The sequence below is a fragment of the Pecten maximus genome, chromosome 1 (genome assembly GCF_902652985.1).
Source record: "Pecten maximus chromosome 1, xPecMax1.1, whole genome shotgun sequence".
Taxonomy (NCBI): domain Eukaryota; kingdom Metazoa; phylum Mollusca; class Bivalvia; order Pectinida; family Pectinidae; genus Pecten; species Pecten maximus.
Genome location: NC_047015.1, coordinates 25,909,280 through 25,915,218, shown reverse-complemented (window position 1 = coordinate 25,915,218; position 5,939 = coordinate 25,909,280).

Genomic DNA, 5,939 nt, shown 5'->3' with positions numbered 1-5,939 from the left:
CCAGACCCTTGCAGGTACTAATGTCAGGACCGGAAATGACATTATCAATCACGTTAATCAGAACCGATATTTCACGATACCAAACACAAAATAGTCAAAACTAGAAAATATACGTGAGACATAAATACCCCGCTGTTAGTTACATCGGGACGTGGGTAAACACTACGTTAGTCCTAGGCGATTTGGTATGGCGCGGGAAGGATGTCATAATTAAATATTTTTGCCTAGGCAGAAATCGAATATTGCCTAGGCAAAAATAATTGTGCCTAGGCAAAATTCCATTTTTGCCTAGGCAAAAATAATTGATTTCTGCCTAGGCAGAAATATTTTTGCCTACGCAATATTCGATATCTGCCTAGGCAAAAATATTTAATTATGACATCCTTCCCGCGCCATAATTTGGTGCCGTAGATCGTGAGTTGGAGGCCCGGTCAGGACACGAGTCATAAAGTTATCTTTCTTAGTTTAAACAATATTTATCTATATTCAAGACAAGTGTACATATACATTGCAAATTATACATTGGTGAGGGATTTAGAAACAAGCTTAAAGCTTATATTAATACATTTCCCTCTAAGGTTCGGCATATTGGTGATTAGTATGGTGGTACAAATACTGTTTCATAATAATAAACAGAAAATAATTATTTTGAAAAAAAGGTAAATTATGGTGAAAAGTGAAGAACAGTGGTGGAATACAAATAAATCTATGTTATAGCAATCTAATTGGAGAATGAAATACTTGGATATATAATTATGTAAATTATTTATGTTAATTAATGATGTCGATGGGGATGTGGATAAATTACGATGAAGCTAAGTAGTTCATAAATATTTAGTCGAACCTTTTGGAATGTAATATAAAATTATGGACAGCTTCAATTATTATTTCATTTTCTTCATTTGACAAGTCTGGGTTTCCTGATAATAGAATATCAGTATTCAGATCAAAATTTAAACTAAATACAAACTGATTACGCTGATTAATAAATTTTTCACACATGAATAAAAAGTGAAAATTATCTTCAATATATCCACATGAACAGAAAGGGCTATCCGTTAGATTTCTGTTAAATAAATGTTCTTTCAAGTTACTGCAATTTAAACGAAGTCTATATATGTAGTATTTGTAAGTTACGTGTGCCAAAATTTCTATAACATGGTGGGGTTTTAATGTCTTTATTTAGGTATTTTTTTAGGATAATCAGAGAGGGGTTGTTTCTGATGTCTGCCGGTATAGAATTCCAAAGTTCGATTGTTGAAGGTAAAAGGATGTTTTATAATAATTTGATTTAGAATGAACAGTTAATAATTGATTGCCTTGTCTGGTTCTGTAATCATGCAAATCTGAATGTTGAGAAGGAACAAGTGAGCAGAGATATTCTGGTGTTATTTTGTGAAACATTTTGTGAAACTGAATAATTTTATGTTTTTTCCTTCTATCCGATAATTTTCCCCAGCATAGATCGTTGTATAATAATTGTATATTTACAAGTTTAGTGGCCCCCGTTACTATTCTACCGGCCTCTATTTGAACATGTTCTAGTCTCTCAATTAAATATAGTGGTAAAGAATCCCAGACGACATCCGCATATTCTAAGATTGGTCGTATAAAAGATGTATATAGAGTTTGTAAAGAGTGCCTGTCGAGAGAGAATTTTAATTTCCAGAGTATTCCTAGACGCTTGGAAGTTTTACCTAGAATATAATTAATGTGCTCAGTCCAGCTAAAATCAGCAGAAAGATATACACCAAGATGTTTATGAGAGGTTACGTTTAATACAACTGTATTGTTCATTAATACTGGAGGATGGTTTGGCCTGTTTAATTTTTTACTGACTAACAAAGACGCTGTTTTAGTAGGATTAAAGGTAACCAGCCAATTGTTAGCCCAATTACCTATTTTCGCTAAATCGTTGTTAATCAACTGATTTGTTTTTTATGGGATCATCTATCATCATATAAAGAGTGGTGTCGTCCGCAAAGAGTTTAATTGTGCTGTTAATGTCGTTAACAATGTCATTAATGTAAACAAGAAATAATAGTGGTCCTAGAATGGATCCCTGGGGAACTCCTGCTGTAATTGTTTTGTAAGATGATGATTTCCCGTTTATAACAACCCTTTGATGTCTCTTTGATAGATAATTTTTGAACCAATCGATTAGCTTACCAGAAATTCCCGCCCGTTGTAATTTGTAAAGTAGCCCTTTGTGCCAAACTCTATCGAAAGCTTTACTTATATCACAAAATATAACCTGAATTTCTTTACCATTATCAAGAGCCTTACCGATATCATTAGTGATAGAAATTAATTGATTTACAGCAGAATCTCCAGGGATAAAACCGGACTGTGACTTCGTGAAAAAATTAGTTCTGTGCAGAAAGTTATATACAGTACATATTTAAAAACACATCGTTCCATCAACTTGCCCATAATACTGATAAGTGATATCGGCCTATAGTTGGCAGTATTACTTTTGTCACCTTTTTTAAAAATAGGGGTTATATTAGCATTTTTCCATTTGTCAGGATAGTAAGACGATTGGAGAGATTTATTAAACAGCAAACATAATGGTTCAGCAAGCTGGTTTACACCTTCAGTTAGAAACTTAGCACTTATCAAATCTGGACCAGAAGACTTAGAGGAATCTAAAACACTAATTGCATCTTTGACATCTTCGATAGTTAGTATAATATTGCGAGTTTCGTTAGGTGGGTCGTTTTGTGGAGGGGGAAACAAGTTATCGTCGTCTAGATGTGTTTGTTCAATGAAGTAGTTATTAAGTAGGTTTGCTTTATCAACGTCATTAGTGTAGTAGGTGTTATTTTCGATTAAGACAGGAATAAAAGATCCTTTGTTAGAAAAGTTAGTAAAGTTCTTCGCAATTTTCCACCAATCCCTAGTGTTAACTGATTTTTCTTTGAGTTTGTTAGTAAGTTTGTTATAATAGTCTATTTTAGCTTGTCTTATAGAATTTACACATGCATTACGGGTTTGCCTAAATGTAGCCCAGTGGTTTGGATTATTTGTTATTTTTGCCCTTCTGTGTGCTCTTTTTCTAGATCTAATCATCTTACGTATTCGATTGTACATCCATGGTGGGTAATTATTTCGTATCCTGATATTTTTATGGGGGATTGTGTTAGTAGCTATTTCTAGAATTTTGTTAGTTAAGTAAGTGCAACTATCATTTCTTCGTTAATTGTGTTTAACATATATATACACATGCCCCTCCCCATTTCATGACGGGACATAAAAAAAACACTGTTAATTAATTAATACTCCAGGGCCTGCACACGAAGAAATGTAAGCATTAACAGAAGTATGGGATTAAGTATGGGATTAGTACAAATTTCTACAGTACAGTATAGATCTATCTATCAATATTTTTAGGTGATTATTTGCTATAACGACAAGAAACTAAAATAAATAGGAATATACCGTTCTCTGACTTCTATTTCTTGAGTAGTTAGAATGTTCAGACTTCGTGTGCACCTCGAGTGGGACACAGGGGCATGTCTAGTTTTATATTACAGAAAATAGTCAGAAATACCTATATATATCAGAGACATATATAGTGAGGTAAGTAACATCGCTATTTCCCCGTACAAGTGGTGGCTCCCTTTATTCGTGACCACTCAAGCATATCCCTTATCGAGAGCGCCCTGTCCCCTATCAAACACACGCGAGCACAGGTAAATCGGGCTTTGCGCATGTGTGTATCGATGTACTGGAAACTTATTCGACATGTTCTGGTTAATCCGCCATTACGTCAGACCAAAACATCGTCATTTTAAATACACACAAAAAGCACATCGTTTTATTTTGGCCACTACAAAAGTTACCACATTAACCAAAAACTATCAAACTTATGTGATATAGTCTTATTGATCATGCACATTGTTGTCATTTATCCGTATTCTCGAAAATCCATTGGGTCCTATTCGACATGTCCAAGTTTGTAATTAAGCAGCCATTACGTCAGACCAAAACATCTGTCATTTTAAATTACACACAAAAAGCACATCGTTTTATTTTGGCCACTACAAAAGTTACCACACTAACCAAAAGCTATCATACTTATGGAATAAAGTCTTATTGATCATGCACATTGTTGTCATTTATCCGTATTTTCGAAAATCCATTGGGTCCTATTCGACATGTCCAAGTTTGTAATTAAGCAGCCATTACGTCAGACCAAAACATCGTCAATTTTAAACGTACACAAAAAGCACATCGTTTTATCTAGGCCACTACAAAAGTTACCACATTAACCAAAAACTATCATACTTATGGAATGTGGTTTTGGTTATCATGCACATTGTTGTTATTTATCCGTATTCTCGAAAACCCCATAGGGACTTTTCGAAAATTTGAGATTCCCGCCGATCTTTCCTGCGGTGTGCTTGACTTTCATACTCAAAATACAAACACTTGGACAGCAAATTGTGATATATTTCATATTGATGACACTTCTGCACTTTGATATTTATAAATTTAAAGCACATAATTGGATCTTGGTGATGATTTCAAATAGAAATTATCGATAATTATGTGTCTGGTTTTCAAGTTTTCTCCAATATGGCGTCTAGTGAAGACTGAACCGAGCGACCGCAAAGGATTGTGGGAAGGCCAGGGGCCACCATGTAGACATAAGGGCAAATAGAGAGCTGCCAATCTCTCTATGTATGTCTCTGTATATATTGACTATATAGGTATTTCTGACTATTTTCTGTAATATAAAACTAGACATGCCCCTGTGAGTGGGATGTAATAAACAAGAAAATCTGCTTATTTCTTCAATCCTTTCATTGGTGAACAATTACCTAACCACGTGTCCGCGGCACCGTTGTTACAATACTACGGAACATGGTGACGTACAGTTCTGTCCTCATTTCTTGAGTAGTTTGGACCAGAGACCACGTTGGACCGCTTTCGTTCATTGCGGTTTTAACGTTTTGTCCCAGTTGTATATGAGGAATAATATGGCGCGGGAAGGATGTCATAATTAAATATTTTTTATTTCTGCCTAGGCAAAAATCGAATATTGCTTAGGCAAAAATATTTCAGCCTAGGCAATATTCGATTTATGCTTAGGCAAAATTATTTCTGCCTAGGCAAACCTAAGCAAAAATCGAATTTTGCCTAGACAGAAATCGAATTTTGCCTAGGCAGAAATCGAATTTTAGGCTAGGCAAAATTCGATTTCTGCCTAGGCAAAAATAATTAATTATGACATCCTTCCACAGGCGTCTGAAGTTCCGACAGTAAACTGAGATATAATACCATATAAAAAATAAGATGTATCTCGGTTTACTGTCAGAACTTCAGACGCCTGTGATCCTTCCCGCGCCATAGAATAATGCACATTAAAAGCTCGGGACAACCGGTAGGCCACCAATACGTCAGTTTTTAAATCCAAATTTCAACCATATATCTTTACGGATCTGCAGATGTTAATACAGGCCTCGAAAGTCTTTGTCAAGGCTTATCTGAAATATTCAGCGTTTGGACCGCAAAAACGAAAACGGTCCTAGTCTATGAAGGCACCCGATGCCCTACGAAAGATCAGAACTAGAGTTAACCTAAAACAACAAGCGTTACGTTCAGATATATACGAAAGCCCTGGAGGGACATTTTGAGTTACTACTTACTACTTATAACTTATTAGTTATTACTTATTTGTTATTACTTAATTGTTATTACTTATTAGTTATTAATTACTAAATTATTGTATAACAGTACGTTACTTTATCATATCGTCAAGATAAATGATGCTTTATATAAATAGTAATATAGTAAAGTAGAGTAATAAATTGTCTGATAAAAATCCCGTTTTTAAACAAAACGTACTTAGTTATAATTCTTTTAATTTGTTATTTCTTATTTGTTATTTCTTATTTGTTAATTCTTATTTCTTATCAATAAATAGTGACAAA